This window comes from Solenopsis invicta, chromosome 12, assembly GCF_016802725.1.
Source record: "Solenopsis invicta isolate M01_SB chromosome 12, UNIL_Sinv_3.0, whole genome shotgun sequence".
NCBI lineage: Eukaryota > Metazoa > Arthropoda > Insecta > Hymenoptera > Formicidae > Solenopsis > Solenopsis invicta.
The window spans coordinates 485,520-498,250 of NC_052675.1; the positions used below are offsets into that span (position 1 = coordinate 485,520).

General features: G+C 32.8%; 1 protein-coding gene across 6 annotated transcripts in view; it reads left to right on the forward strand.

Annotated features, from left to right (window-relative positions):
* The window catches only part of LOC105202431 (zinc finger FYVE domain-containing protein 16), a 140,821-nt gene that overhangs the window by 83,846 nt on the left and 44,244 nt on the right, over window positions 1-12,731 (forward strand). The gene's annotated exons all lie outside the window — the stretch shown is intronic.

Here is a 12,731-nt window from a genome sequence, read left to right on the forward strand (position 1 = left end):
GTACAGAGATCAAAAATACATCATATTGTTAATAAGTCATTATTCACATTTTTTATTTAAAAAATAGGAAATTACATAATCTTTGAATAATACTAATTAATAATAATGATAAAAAATAATTTAAAAAAGTATTGTTTCTTTTTAAAGTAAACTTTTTTAAAGAAATTTCTAAAGATAGTCTAAAAAATTAATGTGACAAAGTAAAAAAATACCACCAAAGACTATATAATTCTAATTATTTTTATAACAAATATACATTTATTAAATTATTCAGATTTACATATTTTGTATTGGCTATAAATTTATATATCGCAAATTTATAAATATAATACGTTGCAGGATTTTAAAATATATATAATTTATTATTGTTATACATATGTAATTATTATGTATAAATAAAATTGGTATTTCTGTCATCGGGCGAGATCTTATATTTAAGAAATGTTCTCATTGGGCGCATAAAGTACTATTAAGATAGATTAACGTATCAAAATTCAAGATCATTGTCCCAAAAAATAGAGATCGAGTTTCAGCGCTATTGTTGAAATAATAAATTTTGTGATAAATATAGGGTATAAAGGAGAAAAGATGCTCATTGGCATTAGTAATATTGTATATTGATTTAGTAGCAGAATACTGCTTCTTAATAAACACCAACTAACAGTAACATAACGTTATGTTATAATTTCACACTCAACAATGTAATTGTTACGTATAATATGTTACATTATACTACATTTATAATGTTGTGTAAAATTATAATTATTACGTCGATGTTATGTTACCGTTGGTTAATGTTTATTGGATTTGGCATAAGACTATATTTGAAATAATCGGCGTGTTGTTGGAGGAAATGTGTATTTATAAACTATTATAAATAAAATAAAATCCCGCCCAATGATTGAAAGATGTCGAATTTTTCTATTACGTGTTGTATACATATACCGATTGTTATTTACTTTTCAAAGGCACAATTAAGTATAAATTATTTCCTAAATCACATTTGTATAATTTTTCCTGCGTTATATTTTTTGTTTTGTCTTGTTTCTATTATTCCCTTGTCCAATATGTCCTATGTATAATTACCATATAGTATGTAACATAACAGCAATATTATATTTACATAGCAATATTACTGTAGCGTGATTTACAGAATATAGGGGTTGATATTCCGTAATATTTGTAATTTATTTGGAGCACAATCTCGATTGACAAAACGAAAATATATAATAATTTTGCTGGACAAGGAAATTCTGCTATATTGGCACGTCACGTTGCAATCCCTTATGGCGACTACTTGGCTTACTAAAATAGTAATCGACAGCGACACTCGAAACTAAATCTGAAGCGCGTTATTTAAATATAATAATAAAGAATACAAAATTAAATAATGCAAATTTAAAAAGTGACGTAATACACCGCCGTTCTTGAAAGTACTTGTTTTCAAAACTGAATCAAATAGTATAAATTGTTTGTAGCTACATCAAGTCATTAACACTGAATTGTGACAAAATTAACCCTTAAACACATAAGTGGGTCTGAGAGACCCCATATGAACTTTTGAATGCTTGCTATGTAAAGACGGAATGAGATAGAAGGTTCAAACCAAGACGTAAAAAAAGTTTGAAATCTCCTCTTTCGATTGATATGGTTGATCAACTTTTTTGGTCAACTAGAATTTGAATGGCACGGCAGCAAAGTTTTGTTAGGGTCAATGCGACCCATATAGTGTGTAAGTGAAACTTTTTTTGTGAGTATTTTACATAAAAAAACTGGATAAAATACGTTCGAACTCGAAATAATTCGAACAGGTCGGTTTGCAGATGTAACTTGCATATACTCTGTCTAAAGTTGGAATACTATAAAATATTGTGGAAAAAAGAGTTTTTCCGAAATATATCATGAAACACATCAATTTTCAATTTTAGACATGATTTAATCAAAAATACCTCATATTCGCCTTGTTACATAAGTACATTTTTTAATAGAAATGACAATGATATAATTTTTTTTGAAAGTATGAATCTTTAGCTTTAAAACGCCGTACTGTAAAGTTCTTCAAAGTTTTTTGTTGCAAAGATATGATTTTTTTTTAAGTAGATTTTTAGATGCCCAAAAATACCTCGTATTCTCCATGATACATAATTGTACTTTTTAAAAGAAATGACTTTGTCAAATTTTATTTTGAAAGTGTGACTCTTTAGATTTAAAACGCCGTATTTGAAAGTCTTTAAACGTTTTTTGTTGCAAAGATTTTATTTTTTGAAGGAAAAGTGGATTTTTGACCGATTTCTCATTTTTGCTTAATGGTTTTTCTTTTATAACTTTACAATAAATTATTTTTCGGTAATTCTGATTGTGCAGTCACACTTCTGAGATTTTGAACTTTTGTTTTAAAAAAAAAATTATAGAAAAATATTGATTGTAATCAAAGTTATAGCTTCTCAAAGTTGAAAAAGTCTCCCAGACCCAAAAATGTGTTTCCGTATTTTACAGGATCGGTGCGTTTAAGGGTTAAGGCTCTAAAGACACTAAGTCAATAAGATAAAATAGTCGATAAAAACCAACACAAATTCTTAATGTGTAATAATACAATTCTTTATTAATAATTAACAAGCTTTATACATTTTGACTCTTGGTTTAATCATTGGTTTAGTAAATAACAAATCCAAAGATAGAAACAGAGGTAGAAATTAAGCACAGAACAGTCGTAGCCAAATAATTTCTTTGTGAAGATGTTAAAAAAGGTTTAAGACCAATAATGATCATAACTTTATTAAGTAAATTAATTGTAGAGCCAATATTTAAAAAAAGAAAAATTATATAAATCACAATATTGATCAATATTTGGTTATCTCTGACTATAGACTAAATATATCACATAATTTTTCTTGGGATGAAGTTCAGATTTTAAATAAAGAGAAGAATTTCAAGAAGAGATTAATCTCTGAGATGATTTATATACCCAAGCAAAAACCTAAATCTACAGCAAGACACGGAATTTCTTTACTCAATATATACACAACTATTTATGAAAACTTGATGCTTTACCTTCTTTCTATTTGTATATTGAAACCCAGTCAACAAAATGTTAGCACTGTGTCGGCAGGCTGGCTTCAGATTCGATTAAGACGTGTTGGCAGACTGAACTCAATTGATCTCAAATGTTGCTTACGTTCTGTTGACAGAACCCGCTTAAAATAACAGATAGAAAAAATGAACGGATTTTATAAAAATGGAAAGAATATCAATGTTAACTTATATGACGAATCATTTACCAATGTTGCAGTACATAGGATTTCTATCTAATTCAATAATATTTTATGTTACAGTTCTTTTTAATAATGTTCCTTAAAGAAATTCGTAAATCCTTTTGATGTTTCTCAATCATAAGCAATAATATTACGCATTTGTTACTATTTTATAATTTCTCAAAATATATTTTCAAAACAAACTTTGATAGCTATAATATTCTATAAAAGCTGAATTTCCTATGACGTCACAATTTAAAAATATGCAAAACGTCATGGTTTATTTGATTTTTGTTGCCAGCGTGACGTCAGATCCTGTTAGCACGGGATGCTTGATTTGTGATGTCAGTTGGCCGTTAGATTATGTTACGCCAGTTATGCTCGAATTATACCGCCAATCTGATGTCATGTTCTCTCAGTACGGGGTGCTCGATTTGTGCTAACAATTTGTCGTCAGATTGTGTTGTGCAGGTCTTGCTCTAATTCTGTTGCTTATAGGTTATTTAGTAGCTCCAACTAAACTTTTTTTTTAACAAAGTGACCAGTTTTTGACGATTTTTTTACATCTTGATAAAGCAGTTACTTGACTGCGACGGTTCTGTGCTTAATTTCTATCTATGTTCTATTTTTGGATTTTTGTTATTTACTGACCCAAATCAAGGATTGAAATCAAGAATTTTGTTAATTATTAATATAGAATTGTTTTGTTACACATTAAAAACTTATGTTTACTCTTATTGGTTTTTTTATCTTACTGTTGAATGATAATTTTTTGAATCCAAAGGTAATATACAAAGTTTTGTCGACAATCTACCAAAATTATTTTTAGCTATATATATAGTTGCATTCCTGGATATAGGACTATTTGATTCCGGATTTAGTTCTATAACCTGATCAAGCACCTTAATAGGTGCTGACCAATCTGCACTGGTGGACCCTTGTTCATTTTCCATATAGATCTTTGTTACATTTGATGAAAGTACTCAAAGCTCTTCTTCTCTTCAAGTGCCATGCTCGTTATCGGGTGTGGGCTATCATATATGCAGTCACTTTATTAAGGCGGCGCTGAAGTGACGGGCGAACTTACTCGACGTCGGTTTTTGTAATTTTTACTATCACGTTAACATTATCATCGTGTACTACCATTTTTCAAACAACGCCATACAAAATTTCAGAGTGATTCAAGTGATAGTTTTGATTTGACAGCAATTTATAGTGAGCGTATTTGGTGATTTTCGATATGGAAAAAGAGCAATATCGAAGTTTGGATGGAAAAACATGCAAAGAAATAAAAATTTTGTTTTTTACATCTCTTTACGTTTTTTTATTCAAATTTTGGTATTGTTTTTTTTTATATTGTATTGAAAAACACCAAACACGCTCACTACGAATTTCTGTCAAATCAGAACTATCACATAAATCACTCTGAAATTTTGTATGGCGTTGTTTGAAAGATGGTAGAACACGAGGATAATGCCAACTTGCATTAGCAACATCGCCTGTCTTTAAATGCGGGTACTTATTGATTTGTGCTTGTATTTTAGCACCATTAATACTTTTGTAGAAGAGTGATCAGCAAATTGATAGCGTTACAACTAATGTTAGTACACTGTTCGTCAATGATTTGCAGGGTTGTGCAGTATTCTGAATTATTGACCTGATTTATATGTAGAAATAAAAAAATTTTTTTATTATTTTATATTAAAACAACTAATATGTATTAAATCAGAACTCTCGAAATTTAAACAATAAAAAATTGAAAAAAGACTAATGAGACTTAGTGCGGGTATAGGTGCGCAATTACAATTATTAATATTATAAGTATTTATTTATTTTAACAAAATTGAATAAACGTTTCGACTTACTCTGGAGTCATCCTCAGTGTATTAATAATAGAATCTGGAAAATAAAACATTTGATTATAAACTTTGACAGGAGAATATTTTCTAATGATAAGCATTATCCATGGCTTCACTAGTCGTCATCAGTTTCAATTAATGAGTCACTTTGCGACAGTCTTAATCAAGGACCCTGCCCGAAGTAAAATTTCGGTCTGGTTTTGGTTACGGTTATATCAGAGATTATATCCAATTTTCGGTTTCGGTCTTGTTGATAACGGTTACGGTCACTATTTGGATTTGGATTTTTTTTGGTTACGATTACGGTTACAGATGTACAATTACCTATTGTAAAATTTAATAACGTATAAAAATGATAACGTATAAAAATAATACAACTTTATAAATATCATATTATAAAAAATTCTTGTTTATTATAAACAACACTTGTTTAATATAAAAATGTTTAAAAATTATTGGAGGTTCCGGGTTTTTCAAAATCCTTTTTTTTTGTTTTTGTTTTACTTCAACATTTTTAGCAATTTGCAGCGTTATTTTTTTTTTACTGGTATTAATGGTAGTTTTTTTTCTATAAAGTAACATTCATTTTAATCAAATTATCATAATAAAAGCAAAGAAATAAATAAGTAATTCTTTGTAAACACCCTGTAATATTGCTATTTATTGAGAACCTAGAAGTAAATATCTACAGTCTTAAATGTTCAATTAAAATTGTCAAATTTTTTCGGTTCTCTAAAAGAGCCGGAAAAATTGAAATATAATTTTAGTTTTAAAAATTTAGTTTTAACATTACAAAGATCTTATTCTTTTGTATTTATTTTATGTTCACAAATTGAAGAAAAAATTAATCTTTAAAATTAACTGCATAGTTATGGAGCGTTAAAAATATTAAAAGAACAGATGGAAATATAGATGCCGTGTATCTTTTTTTCTTATTCTTATCTCGTAGAGTTTACAGAAGTTTACACAGCACGCGCTTTTCTCCTTTCTTATCTGATCTTTAGTATGATCTTTAATGGTATTTTAAAAAATCTGACCGAAAAAACTGGAAACATATTTTCGGTCAGGTTACGATTACGGTCGATTAGCCTGCACAATATTTTGGTTTTGGTTTCGGTTTTGGTCTGACTAAAATAACGGTTATGATTCGGTTATCGGTTTTGGTTTCGGTCCGGTCAGGGCCCTTGGTCTTAATTAATGAAGTTATTTGTCATCTAAAATAGAATATACAAAAATTATATATTGTAGAAAAGTGTTATTTCTTTTGACACCGTTATGTGTAAAGATGCCACTACAGATTTGACAAACCTTTAGTGGCTCGAACATTTCTTGCGTTATGGAGTGATGTCGGGTGAATAATTTTCAAGATTTTATTATTAATACGTTGAGGATAACTAAAATGTTTGATTTTATTAAAATAAATAAATATTTATAATAACATTCATTGCGCACCTATATCCGCGCTGACTCAGTCCTTTTTTTTCAATTTTTTATTGTTTATTTTATATCACTCCTAATGTGTTCACCCAGATAGCAAGTTTTCCGTATGTTGCTATCAATTTGATAAAAATACTCTGCTAAGTTGTCATCTTTTTTGAAGAAAGCGGCTTCCGATTTTGTTTAAGATATTATCAGCAACACATGTCGTATATGCGACTTTATAACAAGTTACTGGAAATTTTATATTAATAAGTTTTGTCGCCATTACTCTTCAATAACCTGGGAAACAGTTTCCTTCCTGTTGCTTTTAGATTGCCTTATACGAAGGGATTAACATCTTTATTATAGCAACGTAACTGCAACTAAACGAAAATTTATAGTAGTAAATATTTTTCTTTATGTGCTAGGAATGCATTGCTATCTGGACATTCTAATGTGTGCGTTTGTTCAAAGTGTGCGCGCGTTTAACATTATTGACTTTAATGACCTTGCCTGGATAAATCAGTCCCATAAGTTAGGACTAATGCACAACCCTACGAATTATTGACGAGCAATGTACAAATAACTACTAAAGGAGACGATCCTTTTACAAGGGAAAAGTGATAATCGTAATAGAGGAGCACTTTGGACTTTTTTGATACTTTTGGCTACTTCCGTCATAACTCGGAATTGTTCGATAAAAATTACAAAATAGACCTGTTGAACAGAATGTGGTACACGACGTAACTGATACACGACGCTGTTATCCACACAAGTATGTAAGCCGAATTTTATTGAATAGTATCGAAAACCAACTGAAAAATAATCAAAAAAATTGTTAACCGAGAGGGTTTCCGGATGAATGCCACGTGCGCGTGAGCACTTTGCCGATGCTTTGCAAATATTGCAGCTTGCATCATCAGGGCTGAGAGTTCCGATACTGAGCTCCCTTTGGTTGTGGTGGTCCTTATATATCCTTGTTGCACTCGGTGGCGGGGGTGGGGGGGTTGATTTAGTCAACCAATCAGAGCGTTTTGATTGACCGGCCCGGTTAATTAAAAAACCGGCAGAACGGTATGCCAAATAGGATTTACTTGAAGACCTTTGTCGCGGTTGAGGTTGTCAGGATGTTTTAAGATTTCCAGACCTTTTCGATATTTTCTGGCGAAGTAGCCTTGTGACGGGGCCAATATGGTAGACTTATCATACTGCACGACATGCCCAGTCTCCATCCAATGTTCCACCAAGGCTGATTGCGAAAAATTGCCATATTTGGCACACCTCTGGTGTTCCTTGATCCGTGTACTGATTTTTTTCCCGGTTTTTCCTATGTACACTTTTTCGCAGACGCAAGATATCTTGTACACACCTGTTTCCAAGCTTGATCTTTGATCCTTGGGATTAGGCAGTAATTGAGCAATTTTCTTCTGGGGTTTGAAGATTACTCTGATGTCATGCTTACTCAAAATCTTGCCTATGCGCTCTGTTGTACCGTGAAGATGAAGAAGAAGACGGAAGGACAGCCGTCATTTTCCCTTTTTGTTTTTTTTATCCAGAGTTTTGCTATTGTTGGGACTGGAGATCTTGTTTTTCAATCTCTTGGTTATCTGATTAATGTTTTTGCAGTTGTACCCATTCCTAGTCAAGGTCTGATTGAGATGTTGTAACTCCTCATCCAGGAACGTTTGTTCAGAAACTGTGAGGGTTCTGTATGCCAATGAGCTGATAACTGAATTCTTTTGTGACGGATGCTGATGGGAGGTTGCGTGAAATTACCGGTCAGTGTGAGTTGGTTTTTAGTAAACTCGATGGCCTAAGGTACTATCTCCGTTTTTTCGCACCAACACGTCTAGGAAGGGAATTTGGTTCTTCTGTTCTACCTCCATTGTGAACTTAATGTTTGGGTGTTGGGCGTTGAGAAAAGCGAGAAGGGGTGTGAAAGTTTCTTTACCGTGGCTCCATATAACAAATGTGTCATCTACGTATCGGAACTATGTGGAAAATTTGTGGGGTGCGTTCTTCAGAATTTTGTTTTTGAGATGCTCCATGAAGATATTTGCAATAATGGGTGAAACAGGGGATCCCATTGCTGCTCCAGTGGTTTGTTTAAAAAACTCTCTTTGAAACTGGAAGTAGGTCAAGGTTAGGCAATGTTCTATTAGTGGAAAGAGATTGGCCGGAAGTTTCTCGGATTTTTTGATAATATCTAAAGTATCCTGGAGTGGGACATTTGTGAACAAGGAAATCACATCAAAACTCACCAGGATGTCATTGGGTTTTGTTTTGATCTTTGTAATTTTGTTCACAAAATCAATAGAATTCTTGATGTGAGACCCATTGAGACCAGTGAGTTTTTGGAGTGGTTTGGTGAGGTAGCGGGCCAACTGGTAGGAGGGTCTCCCGATATTGCTAACTATAGGGCGAAGGGGGACCGATTCCTTATCTTGAGGAGGCCGTAAAATCGGGGAACCGACAATTCCCAAGGTGTAAGGTATTTGGTAGTTTTAAGAGGGAGGCCAGCATTTTTTAGCAGAACGATTTTTTTCTCTATGGTGGATGTCGGGTTTCGTTTCAGTTTTCTATAGACGCTGCAATCCGAGAGCATAGTATTGACCTTATTACAGTAGTCTTCTTTGTCCATTACTACTGTGGCATTTCCTTTATCCGCCGGTAGAATTAGAAAGTTGTTATTCTGTCTCAAATTCCGGAGTGCCAGGCGTTCTTCTCTGCTGATGTTTTGGCTAGGTGGTTTAGCCTTGCGGAGGATGTTGACTGCTCATTGTCTAATGTTGTTGCCGGTTTCGGGTGGGAGGTGGAAGATAGCCGTCTCAATTTGGCTGATAATTTCCTCCGTAGGAATGCTCGTGGGGGTGACGGCGAAATTATGTCCTTTTGAAAGTACCGACACTTTGGATGGGGACAGGATGTGACTGTTAAGATTCTTGACTGTGTGTGTTGGAAGTGGGGATCTAGCCTGTGGAGAGATCTTCTTGTATTTCTCCTCCTGTTTTTGTTTTCTCACCTTGGCAGAACGGACGACTTGTTCGTGTGTAATATGATCCAGTGTTTGCCACAGCTCCGGTTTTAGTGAGTCAGCAAAAAAAAGGTGTAATCCAAGAAGCTTTTGGGAGGTACCGGCTATGCTTCTTTTGGTTGCTGAGATCCTTTTTTTGACTAACCGTAGGGATGCTTGTCGGAGGATGACTTTTGCCTGGATAAAGGTAGGCAAATGGTTTTTCAATTGAAAAATGCTAAGGAGCACAGTTGGACGTGCAAGGGCTTCCTGAGTTTGATAAATAAGTTTACCGGCCCTAGAATAGCTTCTCCGTGAAGGCATTTTATTCTAGTCTTGAGGCTTTTATGGCCGTTAATATCGTTAACCGAGAGGGTTTTTGGATGGATGCTACGTGCGTGTTGGGCACTTTGCCGACGTTTTGCAAACATTGCAGCTTGCATCATCAGGGCTGAGAGCTCCGATATTGAGCTTCTTTTGGTTGTGGTGGTTCTTATATATCTTCGTTGCGCTTGGTGGGAGTGGGGGGAGGGGAGGGAGTTGATTTACAAGGGGAGGACCAGGTGAGAGACCCTGGGATTTTGATCCCAATTTTTTTAGTTATTCTGGAGACGAAAAAAAAGTTTACGTCTCCCGGCGTTTCATTGAATAGGCCTTAGTTTCGAAATAATAAATTTGTGAAAATTGGCCATTCCGCGGCGCGACGTATGAGCCTTCCTCATAACTGTTCTCGCAACCAGTGCAGTCGGCTCCGTGCGTTAGGTGCGTGCTTCACAATCGTAAAATCCGGGTTCGCTCCCAGATGTGTGCAATATTTTTTTTATTTTTTATTTTTAATAAGTGTATTTATCTTGATGATATTAATATAGTATGCAAATTTCTAAAATAGAAAATTTAATTTAATATCATTTTCTAAACTTCAATTTAAATTTAATTTGAAGGGAATTTGAATTCAAGTAATAATATTTGAAATAATAAATAGGTAATAATAATAATAATATATAAGTTATTTGAAATGGATAACATATAAAGGCAACGTATCTAAATTTTCAAATTGTTTAATTTAAAATTTTATTGGAAATAATATTAACAATATATTAAAATTCTAGTTTTTTAAATAATTAATTGTAAAAGAAGAATAATAAACAAACATCTGATTGTGAATGTAAATGTAAATACTTTTATTACAAAAGTTAATTATTTAAGTATTGCAGATTTTACTTATATATTATTATTATTATTACCTATTTATTATTTCAAATATTACTTGAATTCAAATTCCCTTCAAATTAAATTTATATTAAAGTTTAGAAAATAATATTAAATTAAATTTTCTATTTTAGAAATTTGCATACTATATTAATATCATCAAGATAAATACACTTATTAAAAATAAAAAATAAAAAAAATATTGCACACATCTGGGAGCGAACCCGGATCTTACGATTGTGAAGCACGCACCTAACGCACGGAGCCGACTGCACTGGTTGCGAGAACAGTTATGAGGAAGGCTCATACGTCGCGCCGCGGAATGGCCAATTTTCACAAATTTATTATTTCGAAACTAAGGCCTATTCAATGAAACGCCGGGAGACGTAAACTTTTTTTTCGTCTCCAGAATAACTAAAAAAATTGGGATCAAAATCCCAGGGTCTCTCACCTGGTCCTCCCCTTATTAGTCAGCCAATCAGAACGTTTTGATTGGCTGACTAAATCAACTCCCTCCCCTCTCCCCCCCACCTCCACCGGGCGCAACAGGAATATATAAGAATTACCACAACCAAAAGGAGCTCAGTATCGGAGCTCTCAGCCCTGATGATGCAAGCTGCAATGTTTACGAAACATCGGCAAAGTGCCCAACACGCACGTGGCATCCATCCAAAAACCCTCTTGGTTAACGATATCAACGGCCACGAAAGTCTCAAGACTGGAATCAAAAAAATACTAAAATTATTAAAGGTTTCTGTGACTTAGCACGTGACTGCTCTGATCCTTTTACGTCTATCTAAAATCATCACCTCCCACTTCTTTAAGCAGCTAATGCTCGATTTCTTTAATCTATATACGTTTGCTAGAATATTTATGGTTTTGGGTTCGATCCTCGGACAAGAGTTTTTTTAATAATGTGTGAAATTTAAACCAATGAAAAGATCAAACATAAAGATAAGAAAAACTCGGTTTGCAGCGAATTTTAATGTCTAATAATAATTTTTGTATGAATTCGTCGGTCTCGAAATACAATCATTACATGAAGCCGGATGTGTAATATCACAAATTAAATTAATAAATAATTTTTTTATAATATTATTTAGGCTAAGAAGCATTTATAAGATCCCTGTCTTCAAAAAAACTATAAAGAATTTACTGTGAAAAATAATACCTCAACCAGGATTTGAATCTGGGTTTTTCTATATTCCGTGTAGGCATCCAATTTAACTATCAAAACATCTGGTAATATTTTTCATAATAACCAATATAAATTGGAGAACATCTTTTATTGGTACTTTTTTTTTCTTCACGTGCCATACGTTTATCAGCGCGTATGCAATCTTTTCTGTATATATCCGTAGATATATGGGACCTATAGTTTAACGCTGATTTCGAATGGCCTGTTAGAAGAGATTTTCCTAGGCAAAGTTACTCTCGGTAGTTTGCCTTTGCCTTCCGAGATGTGGTGATTCTAAAATCGATCAAATACTGATTTAGAATTATATTGTTCTGAGTGGATTAAACCGGATCTTTGGCACGAACAGCAAACTTGCAACTCTTATCATATCATTACTTCTGTCATTGTTACTTATTGATACTACGTCGTCTGAAAAAAATTTATTAGAATTATAAAAAAATAAATTTACGTTGAATAAATAAAATACATATTTGTTAGCTGTTGTGCTTTTTTTCTAGCTAAACATTTATTTATATATATAAATATATAAATAATATTACACACAAATTTTTGTTAGTTAAAGTTTAACTTATGACATTAAGTACATGTTTTGTTATACAATTAATTATATTTGTTAATAACTTTTATAAACAACGAACGATGGTTAATACTTTGAACTGATAATGTTTGTTAAGATCAAGCTAATCGGTGAGATGTTTATTATTACCGTTGTAAATTATTATATTTAGTTTTTGTTTCTTTAGAATATGTTAGTACACTCTCAACTTTCCTCTTCCTCAGCC